The sequence below is a fragment of the Mesocricetus auratus genome, unplaced genomic scaffold (genome assembly GCF_017639785.1).
Source record: "Mesocricetus auratus isolate SY011 unplaced genomic scaffold, BCM_Maur_2.0 Super-Scaffold_100014, whole genome shotgun sequence".
In the NCBI taxonomy this organism is placed as follows: Eukaryota; Metazoa; Chordata; class Mammalia; order Rodentia; family Cricetidae; genus Mesocricetus; species Mesocricetus auratus.
In genome coordinates this window covers 60,282,829-60,295,620 of record NW_024429197.1, presented here as the reverse complement: position 1 = coordinate 60,295,620, position 12,792 = coordinate 60,282,829, and the positions used below count along the sequence as shown (strand labels likewise).

Here is a 12,792-nt window from a genome sequence, read left to right as displayed (position 1 = left end):
TGTAGTCAATAATGTACATTTTTCTATTATGTACACCATAGATAAAGGAAATGATACCTACAAATGCAGTCAATTGCCTTCAGGTATGTTTACAAGTAAAAGTGGAAGTACTTGTATACACAGATACATATATCTTTTTTAGTTCAAAATTTAGCAGGGCAACCCCTCAGGAAAACATACCATTTAAATTGGAAAAACAAGGCACTGGTGGCTGTTTGTCTCTGAGTTAAAAATGCAAAGTACAGCTTCAAATAAGACATTTGTTCAAAGTTTAGAGAGTGGAGTCATTTATGGTGAGGTACAGGGATCCCTTGCTAAAGCCAGCTGCAATCCTGCTGTAATTTCTACTCCTTCTCTGGAACTATCTGAATCCTCTGTATAGTAGGAACAATCATTGTACTGCATGAGTACATAAACATGTTCCGCCAGCACATGCTCTGCTTTACCTCTGCCTGGAACGTCTCTCAAATGGGGGTCCCTAGTGACCTGAATAATACCAAGCCTTGCATCTGGCAGTCAGTGCTCCAGCAACGCAGGCCAGTTTCCCTCTGGTGGCCAAGAGAAACCGGAGCAGGCAGGCAGAAAGTCTCTGGTGATAAAACAGGCAGCCTGGGACTATGGTTCAAACACTTGCCTGAGTTACTCTTTTTTTTTCCCCTTTTGTACATGAATGTGATTCAATGTCACTGAAAATAACAGCAAAATGTTGGTTTTTTTCCAGTTGTATCCATATTTTATAGACATATGGTTTTAATATAATATTTAATTTTACATCTCCATTTATTTTTTAAGTTACTTGCCTATATCATTTGTATTTATTTGCATGTATCTGTATGAGAGTATGTCATGCATCTGAGGATGCTTTCAATGTCCAGAAGAGGGCATAGATCTCTGGAGCTGCAGTTCTCAACAATTGTGACCTGGGAGCAAAATTTAGAACCTTTGGAAGAACAGTAAATGCTCTTACCTCCTCGGCCTTGTCTATAGGCCCCTACAAATTCTATGTCTAATAGATGTGATGCTTGTTGTGTGTTTGAGAGAAGGTAAAGTTGCATACCGATTTGTGTATACTTCAGCAGTTTTCAACCACCAGCTATCTCTATGGGGTCTTTTCTCTTTTATTGTATTTTTTCTATTGAATTGCTTCCGTGATTTCCAAAGCTGCATATTGCATGTGCCTGCCCACTCTGCAAAAGCTGTTCACCATTGAGAACAAGTTAATTATCTTGCTTAGGGCTGCTAATTAATTCTCTGGTCCTTTTTATATCTTTCCACTACATATCTAAGCTCTTTGGTGAGTGAGAATGTGCTCTACTATCTTTGTTTCCAGCTGTTCCAACTCATTTTCATTATGATACAGAGATCAAAAGAAGTCAAAGAGGGAAAGAGGGAGGGAATTAAAATTGGGGTGAACTGAAAGTTGGATAAGCTATAAAGCTGCAAAGCCCACCCCTAGCGACATACCTCCTCCAGCCAGGCTCCACCTCTTAAAAATTTTATGATCTCCCACAAACAGTGCCACCAACTGAAGATGCAGTGTTCACATACCTAAGTTTATGGAGAGACACTGCTCCTTCCAAATACCACCATAGTGAACATTTTTAAAACATATTTTATTCCATCAAACACATTCTTGTAGCTGGTCATGGTGGCCTACACCAGTATTTATGGTTAACCAGTTACTAACAAGTCTGAAACATGAAATACTTTAGGTTCAAATGTTTGAGACTGGCTAGGTAAATATAGCCAGACTTTATTTCAACTGAAAGAGAAACAAAAAGGACAAAACACAAAAACAACCTTGCAAGTTTCCTCAGTTTATAGAACTAAATACACTCTTCCCTAGACATATGCATTTTTGCAAAGCCAGTCATCCAAATAATACCTGAGTCCACTGCTCAAGTCCCCTAGCTAAGCACCTTGAGGAAGTAGTCTCTAGTCCTGTCCCAGTCTAGGTTTAGGCTCTAACTTATTATGATTCAAATGAGGAGCTTGACCTAATGGAAAAAGGAGTGGCCAGTCAGCTTCTCACTGTCCATTTAAATGGAGGATAGAGCTTGTAACAGATACTGTAACAGGGAGTGAGAGAAGATTTCCGGGGATCTTATTTCTACCTCAGCCTGTTGGCCAACTAGGTCAAGAGAGGAAAGAGGCAAATGGGGTAATAGAAAGTTCTGGTGGCCCTTAAGCATGAGTATGATCAGAGGCAGTCATCAGGGAGACAGATTCAGTGAATCAGTTCTATTCTATTCCAGAGCATAAGAGATATATATGATTTGGGGTGTGGGGACAACAGACCTTGGCCAAAGACCCACTTCCCCATCAGCCTGGGACCAGGCAGCTGTAAGACAATGTTTACTAAAAACATGTTTACTAAAAACAATACAATGCCCGGGGCAATAAGTTCCTGAAAAACGGCTGGCCCACGGGAACCGCCCTGTCCTCTACCTTTTTCAAAGACTAACCACCTCTTCTGACCCATCCAACCGCCTCTGGTGTCACGGTATATAATAACCAGCCAGAGTAGGAATAAAAAAGAGCCCTCTTGAGGAGCCTTCGGTTCTAGGACACAGGCTGTGCAGTGGGCACGGCACTGGGGAGCCCGGGAACAAACCCTAATTTTTGTTAAGTGGCATGCTCCTATCACAAAGCTTAGTTAGTATAAGGCAGTAAAATCCTACAGCAGAGCCCCTTGCACAATTTTTCTCAGCAGGGGTCTGTGCCAAGGGTCAAGCTAAAGATGAATCAGGCATATGGTTTTAGAGACACCTTTAAGTTAAAGTCAGTTCTCCAGGCCCAGGGACATTCTCCAGATAAGGGCAGGGAGAGGCAAGAAGTTCTGCTGAAGGAAGAGAGCTCCATTTTGTTGAGCTTATTGAGATAAGCTGCTAGGCCCTGGGGAATCTTTGACACCTGACCATCCAGCAATGTCTTCCAACAAAGATTGGGTTTGGGGATAAACATTACACTAAAATACAGTTAAAGTTGATTGTAATAGCTGAACAAGAGGACAGCATAGACTTCAGTCAAGGATGAATAATCTACTCTGAAGGTCAAAGATGTAGATAGTAAGTGGGAAGTAGAAACCAATTACCAGTGTGAGGATTCCTCAATAATAACCATCTGTACACAGACAAAAAGGTGTATGTGTTCTACTAAACCATATTGTGAGCCTATTTGCCTCTTAGCTTTGTCCCGGAGTATGGTTCATTGAATCACAGAGTCCCCTGGATACCCATACACAAATATTACTGCACTCTTCTTATGCCTGTAATCTCAGAAATGTGCACTGAATAATGAATGCAACCAGTTTTCTGAATACTGCACTTGCAGTGGTTCTTTAAACCCATTTGAAGAATACCAGAATTAGGAAATTATAAGCTCCTTTCTATATACAATAACGTCTTCAGTAAGAAGGGCAGTTAGGAAGGAGTGCAGACAGCTAGATATCCCAAAATAAATGAAGGAGTTTTAATTTTTTAGCCAATCAAGGCTTACAAAGTAGTGTCAATCTTGATAAAACTAACCAAAAAGAAAGGTCTTCTTATGAACTACATGCTGTTCTTATTGCCAAGCATAGCTTTGACTAAACCCTACCTCACTGTCCTGTCTCCTTTATCATCACTCTTAGGAGTGAATTGCTGAACTAATTTTGCTACTATGTCACCTTAAAGGGATGGATCTGGGAGTGTACATTCCCCTTAACCTCTACAAGACTGACATTTCTAGACTCTCTAGAAAGATCAAAAACAGCCACACATTCACAGGGTAAAATTCAGTAGAGATATCTTTCCCTTTAGCTTGGCTAGAGTAGACATTTATGTTTCTTGTAGTATTCAGTCTCAGCTCACTGGTTGCACTTTTAACTCTGTAGCCCCCCATGATTTGTGCATCCTTTGTGCTTTTTATGTAAAATTGAAATGTACAGACACCTGAAGTTTTCCAGGTGACAGGCTGTGATGGCTTAGGTGAGAATGGCCTCCTAGATTTATATATTTGCATACTTGAAACTGGGAAGGATTAGGAGGTGTGACCTTGTTGGGGCAAATATGTCACTGGAGATGGTATTTGCAGTTTCTAAAGACTCATGACATTCCCAGCATGTGAATCTCTCTGTGTCTCCTTAATATGGATCAGGATCATGATAAGAGCTAAACTGTTTCAGCTACCATGTCTTCATTTCACCATCATGAATTACTAAAACCACAATCCTCAAGTTGCCTTGGTCACAGTGTGTTATCACAGCAATAGAAAAGTAGTTAAGAAAAGTACTCACAATAAGCAAGTCAGGTTCAAGAGAAAAGGAGTGAGATAATTCAAATGAGGGACAGTTTCCATGGGACCTTGTGTGTGTGTGTGTGTGTGTGTGTGTGTGTGTGTGTGTGCAGGCAAATTTCACTCTTGATTTGGAGGTCGTGCTCAGAAGAGCAAAGACACAGAGGCAGGAAGAGAATTTAGTCTACCACATAGAGTAGTGACTGCCTTTTCCCTATTGGCTAAAGTTCAACCTCATAGTCTTATTCAATTGGCAAATTTTAAAAGAATTGGCACACAGGAAATAAAGGAGGAAGGGGAAGTTAGTCACTGCTCCAGGCTATCAAGTTCCAGGAATGCAGCAGGGAGCCTTCCTGTAAACAAAGGTTTTACTGAGAGGATTACAACATTTGCATAAAAGTCTTACAAGGTGCAGAAGACAAAAAGATTGAATTCCTTGTCCTAAACTAGTTTTATAGTATTTGATTGAAAGGAGTTACATTTAGTAACTTAATAGCTCTTACAATACTCTGCTATTTTAAAATATTTTACTCAAACTCACTAAGAAGTCAGCTCTCCTGGTCTGATCTTGGAGTAAGAAACTGCAATATGGAGGAAGCACCTGTTTAGTAATAGTGGACTCAACAAGGCTGAGTTAGGCTACCTAGTACAAAGAATAATTATTTCTTCTATTTCATTACCATGGGTTTTACTCAAGCCAAAAAGTCTGTTCTCTTGGCCAGTAGTGTTCATTCTCTGTGTCTCTGTCTCTGTCTCTCTCAGTATAGTTTCTTTAGTATATGAAGTTTTTCTTTATTTCTTTTCAATCAATTTTGCCATATTGATGACTCAATTTTTGAGCCCAAATAGTTCTTTGTGCATTATAGACATGTTACTTCTATGTACAGATTTATGAAATACTTACAATATATTATGCACACAAATGTATGTCTTTGTGATAGCCCCTTTAGGAGTATGGTTTTTTACTTTTTCTTTTTTCTTCTCATAAGGAAAGTAATTTCTTGAAGATAGGTTTCTTTTTTCATACAATGTTATCCGATCCTTGTTTACATCCCTCATACTTCTTCTAGATTCTCCCTACTTCCCTCCCCATCCAAAACCATACCCTTTCTTTGTCTCTCTCAATACAAACAGACATCTAAAAAAAATAGATAAAATAAGGTACTTTATTTACCATTTCATCCTCTAAAGGAGTATTCCTATAATCTCCTAATGATTCTATGGCCTCTAAGGTATGTTTCCAGAGTGGTGAACCCATAATTTGGTTCTGATAGTGACAGAGTCATGTAAAAGTCAGTGTGATGTCCTTCCTATATAAGCTGATATGACTACTCCATGGTATGGTTAAGAGGAAGGTTTTTTTGTAGATGTGAAAGAGACGACCACCAGAGGCATCTGGAAGACTCTTAAGCAGAAAGAGAATGTAGTAGACTGAAAATAGTCAGTAGACTAGACCTGGACATAAGAGAAGCAGAAACAGAACCAAGAAAAACACAAACACACACGCACGCGCACACACACACACACACACACACACACACAGAGAGAGAGAGAGAGAGAGAGAGAGAGAGAGAGAGAGATAAAAGGGTTAAAAGGAGAATGAGTAACTACAAGGAGGAGGTATGCCTGTGAGTTAGGGAAGTTTAGGAATGGAGGGAGATAAGAAGAGCTTGGATGCTAGCATGGACTCTGAAATGTATAATAGGTACATGAGATACTAAGAGAGTCTGAAGACCAGTGTGTACTTCCATATGCTAAAAGGCACCACAGATAAGTAATTACTTGTTCCTTCTGTTAGTGACTAAGGAAATTACTTTTATTTTTTTATTTTTTTAAGAGGGGAAACAGTATCACAAGTCCTTGAGGAATGCTGACTTTTTTCTAACAACCATAATTTGGGAAAATGAAGTTTCCTCTGGGTCTCGATTTCCATACAGCTTCTAAATAAGAAATGAAGAGATATTTATCTACCACTTAAGTTTTACGTTAAAACAATAGTGGGCATGTCTTACTTCACTGTAAGTAGGGCAGCAGTGAGCTAATGTTTGATGTTTTACATTTGAATGTTTTTTGTTCTTTTTAAATCCAGAAACAATTATTAAAAGATAGTTGTCTATATAACATAACATGTCTAATGTCTGTGTAGTGTGATCCCTTGGATTGTCTTTGGCTATAGTTTCCTGATGAGTATTATTTCTAACAAAATCTCAACTATGAAGGCTAGTTGCCGATCTAGTCCTTAGGGGTCAATTGGGCTTGAAAGGACCTTCTGGCTGCTCCACCCTTTCTTTTTCCAGTTCTATATAAGGGAAAGTCAAAGGTCTTGTTTGACCACAGCTTTCCCTGGGTGCATTTAGGAAACCTTTCCTCTGTATAGACACTCCTCTTTATAGCCTGGACATTAGTTGCAGGTCACTGGGTGTTTCACTAGTACAGTTCATTGAGTGGAGTTTCTATGGCCTCACTAAACAAGAGGACAACAGTTGACTTTCCAAGATTACAGAGCATTTTGGGAAGCAGCCCATAGTCCCCTTCGGACTTGTTAACCTTGTAGGGCAAGGGGAAAAATTATCTCTTTTTATCACTCTGACCATATAACCATATTAATATGATTTCTATATATAGTTATTGAACACCCAGAAAATTATTCATCTGGTACATTTAGCTACTATATATTAAACAACAACAGAAATTTCTAAATTAATTTTGATTAGATATATAGTCAGGCTTTGCAATTGTTGACATCTGATCTTAAGGATTAATACAATATATATTACCTCTAAGCCTCATTCTTTACATACCTTATACTTACTGAGACCTTCAGAACTTACATTAGCTCTCTAATTTTCTTTTACATTCTAGAAACATCTAGCCACTTGAATATTCACACACACACACACATATACCATACAATTTGCTTTATTAAATCAATTTCCTGTTTGTTCTTATGTTTTCTTTTATTTACTGGTTTTCTGTCTTAAGATCATGAGTTGTAATAGTATACACAAGTGAATTTACTATCTGTTGTGAGCATTTTCTCTTCATATTTGAGAGACTAAGCAATATCTATTCCCTCTTGATAAGGTCCCAATGACAAACCAAAGATCAATTTCATCAACATCACACTGGGGGGACCAGTGAGTTTATTGAGCTTACTTATTGAGCCTGTGTGAAAGTTTATTCACAGGAGTCTGGGTACCAAGAACAGACATATTGGAAAGTCTTCACCCGAAGTCTATAATGACTTTCCTATAGCTCTGTTAAGAGGAGCATCCACTCTCTGGTCTTTCCTGGTCTATATTTCCCACCTTCTCCTCTAAACAGTGAGACCACCTATGATTGGAGCAGAAAGGCATATAACTGGTGGGAGAGGGGCTGGGTACTCAGTACGAAGTTCCAGTATCCCTACTTACTCTCTCCTTCTGTGAAAGAACTTAACAATAAACAAGCCCTGCTGAGGTCAACTTTTGTCAGCAGGTGCAGCTGATCCTATGAAGACAGCGGTTGTTTGACTTAGGATAATGTTGTGCAATACCAACTTAATAAAAGAAAATAGAATCAAACCTACACATATGGGATAATGCAGTCAATTAGTATGTCTGTGTACATACTGTTAAACTATGAGGCTTAAAACTTCTCAGGGAAGTCTTACAGAAAATGCAAAACAGTTTTATATAGTATATTCAGTTGCAGTCTTAACTGTCTTTTTGGATGTGAATTAGTATAAGCAACAAATACAAAGAAGAAACAATTGCATCAATCACTTCACCAAGTTGGTGTTCACAATATCCAGCTAGACTTAACTAAGGAACTCCTGTTAAAACTGTTATGTGTGTGTGGCTGGAGAGATGACCACTAGTTAACAGTACTTGCTGCTGTTGGGTGGGAAGTAGGGTTTGGATTGTAGCATCCTATAAAGTGACATATAGCCTTCTGTGACTCCAATTGCAGAGTATTCTGATGACTTTTTGACCTCTGTGGGAATTAGGCATGCATGCAGTATACAGACAGACATACGAACAAAATATTCATATATATTGAAAGGGTTAGGCATTATACTGACCTGTCCCTGTTACCTGGCAGAATTCACTCAGGCAGTACTCTGGTCAGTGTAGGGTTCCATGAGAACTAGTCTACATGCAGGTGTAAAGCACCCCTTTAAGAGGCAGACCTCTGCCCACTTATGGTCTCTTGCTCATTGTTCTCCCCTATTGCTTCTTCTCTTGCCCGTTGCCCCCCCCATCCTTCTCTCTTCTCCCCTCTCACTCTCCCCAGCTATTATAAACTATGGTTAATGTGTCATGCCTGTCCTGGTTACATCTTGTGCCTTCTAATTTTAATCTTAAACAAAAGAACAACATTGACGCCGTGAAACCGGGGAGGTTCTCTCCATGGTTTCTCCCATAGCATGTTGGCAGCTGCCAGAGACACAGGGATCCTTCTCTCCAGCCAACAACCCACTTTTCTCGTCAACCCACTTTGTTCATCTACCAGCTTGCTGCGACCCACTTCTCCTGTCATTTTCTTCTGTCTGTGGTGATCTCAGATGCTTCAACTTGGTTACTTTTCTAACTAATGATCTCTGGATTCTTTCATCCACCACTGCCATGTCTGGTAAGCCCTCCCATTCCTTGCTTCCATGCATCAGGGCTCTACTCGAATCGAGACCGTGGTCTCTCATTTTTTAAATCCCAGTATTATGTGACATCATGTCTCCTAGCTCCATGAGCCCTGGCCCCTGCTTTGTGCTTGACAAACCATAAATTCAATTGATGCCTTTCGAATCTGATCCTCCCTTAATCTCTGGGATGCTGGAGATTATAGACTTTGGATCTTCTTTGCCTCTCTCATGGAAGCTGAGCCCTCCATATCAAACCAAGTGCCTGCTTATTGGCACCCTACAGTCTACCAATGATCCATGGTTGGGAATGCGGCTTGCTGCTTCCCATCATAGCTAAACCTGTTTCAAGGCGGGAACCTCCTACTACCCAGGAGTGTCCTGTTTTGTTTCTCTCCTGTCCATCCTGCTTGGAATGGCAAATTCCTCTTTTCCATCCAGTTGTGTTTCTATTGTATTTCTTCTCCATGCAGATGCCAGCAGTTCATAGTGAGCTGGCTTGGGTCAGCATCTGTTCGGGAAGCTCTGAGAGTTTCTCATTTCTTCCCTACGAATGAGGTTTTGTGCATTTGTTTCTCAGACCCACTAGGGGTCTCTCAGGTTTTGTACCCTAACACTGTCCATAGACTGGTGCATTTGTTTCTCAGACCTATGGTGGTCTTTTGGATTTGTAGACTGGTACATTCGTTCTTAGACCGACATTGGTCACACATCTTTCTGCCTCACTTTTGGAGAAAACCACTTCTCCCAACAAACAGAAATGTGCTTATGGAAGCAGGCATCTTGACCACTTGACCTAGCTGTAGGCACACCCACTCAGCCTAGCCAGCTTCTGCTGATAAACCCTGCTGACAGATACAGTTCATTAACTTTTTGCCTTTTATTTTTGTCTCTAATTTCTACTTTCACTGGCACTGTTGCTCATGGCTTGTTTATGGAATACTGTGCCTTTCCAGGGCCCCCTGTTTTATCTGCAGTGAATCTGCCCCCTTGTCACTGGAAGTTTAAGTCTACTCTGTCTCTTTAAATCTCCTGTCTGCTTGCTACAATGTGCAAATCAGAGATTACACTCTGGTGCTCCCTTTTATTCTACCCAGTCCTGTTTGATCTCTGTACATGCAATTTAAATTTAACTTTATATATATAAATATAAGCTAACTCTATACAACTTAAATTTAACTGTGCTAAATCTCAAATATTTCTAAATTGTTATGTAACTTTAAATGATGATAAACATTTAAAGTAATAAAAGTCTATTTCAAATTAACAAAATATACCACCCAGATTTTCCTATAAGCTGTTTACAAAGGTAAAGCTTCTATTATATACTAAACAGACAGACAGCCCTCAAATGCTCAGAGACATAGGGAACATTGCATTTAAAATGTTTGATTAAAAAGCTTTTTATAACACAGAGACAGGCCAGCTGCTGGCCCCCACCCCATTTCCTTCAAGAAGACTGGTGGGCACTGAAGAAACTCAGTGACAACACTAGCCACAAAACAACCGTCTTTCACCTCAACTGCTGCAAAGGACACTTCAGACCATGGACAAGAGGACAGTGAAACCAACTTTCTCCATGTTGCTTGGGCCAACGGCAGGCAAGTCTTCCTAGGGTTCCTGATCCACAGGTCCCATGCTATCTATTAGTACAAGGCAGGTGTCATTAAAGCCTTTGCCCTCAGTAACCATGGAAGACCTTGGGGGTGGTTGTACATGCACCCCCAAGCTAGTAACTCTCTGTTATTCTTTAATGATTAACACGGGTAAAATTTTATCCTTTTCAAGAACTCTGATGCTTTTGATGGTTGATAGCTTTTCCAGCTTAAAGCAACTGCCAAGGCTCAGATTTCAGGAACAGCTTTTTAAGGTTTATCTATAAAGATGGTAATGTAAGTTGTATGAATTAAAATATGAAGGTCTGAGGGTAAAAAGGCTTAAATGATGACAAATAAAGTAATTTGAGACATTCCAAAGAATGAAATATGGTCCAGACTTCTCTCTTCATTATGCTACTGTTCATAGTCAATAAAGTTCTCATAAGCTACTAATCCACCTCCAACAGAGTACTAAACAACATATACCACTATACGATAACTGCAAAGTTAAAATTAAGGTACTTTTCATTGTCCTGAAAATATCTGTCAGTTTTTGAAATGTTAATGCTTTCAGCAAAGTCACTTCTAACATAAATATGCTGCTAATGCGTCTAATACTTGGGTTTCCACAAACTCAAAGGAGTCTTGTAATTTACAGGGAGCTGAATTGGACCCACCCAAACAAGTCAGATTCACTCCAAATAAATATTACTCAACCTTTCTTTGGTCCCTGGATTCCCTTCTCTTATTTTGGGACCCCCTTGGGAACCTCTCCCTCATCTTACAATCCTTCCCTCAAGTACAAGGACCTAAGAAAAGAATTTCTCTAAACTTAACCTTATCCTCTTGCTAACATCTTGGCAGGTCTAAGAGACACCAGAGAGTTCCATACGGCCTGGACTGAAATGGAGCAACCAGCTACCCCAGGGCATTGCAGCAGCCCCAGGTCCCCCAAAGATGGTCAATAACCCCCAACTCAGCAGGAAGTAGTCTTGAGAACTCGACCTCCTTATTTCCTAACCTGCCATGCCTCATGCCTAACTCCCCACCTTTTTACTACTAAATAAATGTGAGAATGAAAGGTTCAGGCATTATGCTGGCCTGCCCCTGTACCTGGCAGAATGCACTCAGGCAGTACTCTGGTCAGCCCAGGGTTCCATGGGAACTAGTCTGCACATCGCTGCAAAGGACCCCTTTAAGAGACAGACCACATATGCTCTCTGGTCCTTTGCTCTCTCCCTCTTGCTTCCCTTTGCCGCCCTCCCCCCATTCCTCTCTATTCTCCCTCTCTTGCTCTGCTCTCCCGATCTGTAATAAACTATAGTTAATGTATCGTGCCAGTCCTGGTTCCATCTTGTGCCTTCTAAGTTTAATCTTAAACAAAAGAACAAGATCCATAATAAATGTGTCTTTTAAAAAGCACACATGATGCTGGAGTTACTATTGAGAGATCTTTAGACGGATGGTCGTCTCTATCATCTCTATGTTTGAGAATCCTATTAGGTGTTTTTACTATAGGAAACTGTATATATCCTGAAATAAATAATAGTGTACACAAAAAGTACTGTTCCTTTACAAAACGGAACCCAGTGGTTTACATTAGACAAGAGACTTGTTGAATACAATAACAAATGGCTTAACCAAAGCACCTAACTTTCCTATAGTCTGTATGAATTTGCCCACATGAGTTTTAACATCTTTTAGATGCACAGACAGAATACTTGCTTTGAATGGTCATATTCCTTATCATGAGTGAGTGGCAGTTAGCACCATTGATTGATGAGGATCAAACGAACACAAGTATTTGCATTTACAAATATCCAAACAGGAATCTTCCATGACTAGACTTGGGGTGATGAATAACAAAACAGATGTAAACAATTGAAAAAGTTAGTGAGTACCCCTGTCCTATAAAGAGATTAAGATGTAAAACAATATATAATCTTATTTTTATATAGAGGCCACATTTTATCCTCTAGTTTATATCTTCCAGGCATTTCTTGATTAAGGACTGTGGGTAGAGGAGATCTCCATGGGCAAAGATACAGGGAAGGGTATATGTACTGACAACTACCCATCATCTCTAAGACAAAGGAAGACATAATGGAACATCTAGATCTTCTTTGTCTTTCTTATCAGAGCCTCCCCAAGGAGAGTTCATGGCTCTTATTCTTTTTTTCAAACACGACCATAATAAAAGGGATACCTACCAGATTAGTCACTATGCTAGTGTGGGCCTGGATATCTATATCCTGTCCTGTTTTCATTATCAGCCATGAAGATGACAGAGTTTGTATTATT

General features: G+C 39.8%; 1 protein-coding gene across 50 annotated transcripts in view; it reads right to left on the bottom strand.

The window, feature by feature from the left end:
- The window catches only part of Ptprd (protein tyrosine phosphatase receptor type D), a 2,190,171-nt gene that overhangs the window by 1,517,077 nt on the left and 660,302 nt on the right, over positions 1–12,792 (bottom strand). The gene's annotated exons all lie outside the window — the stretch shown is intronic.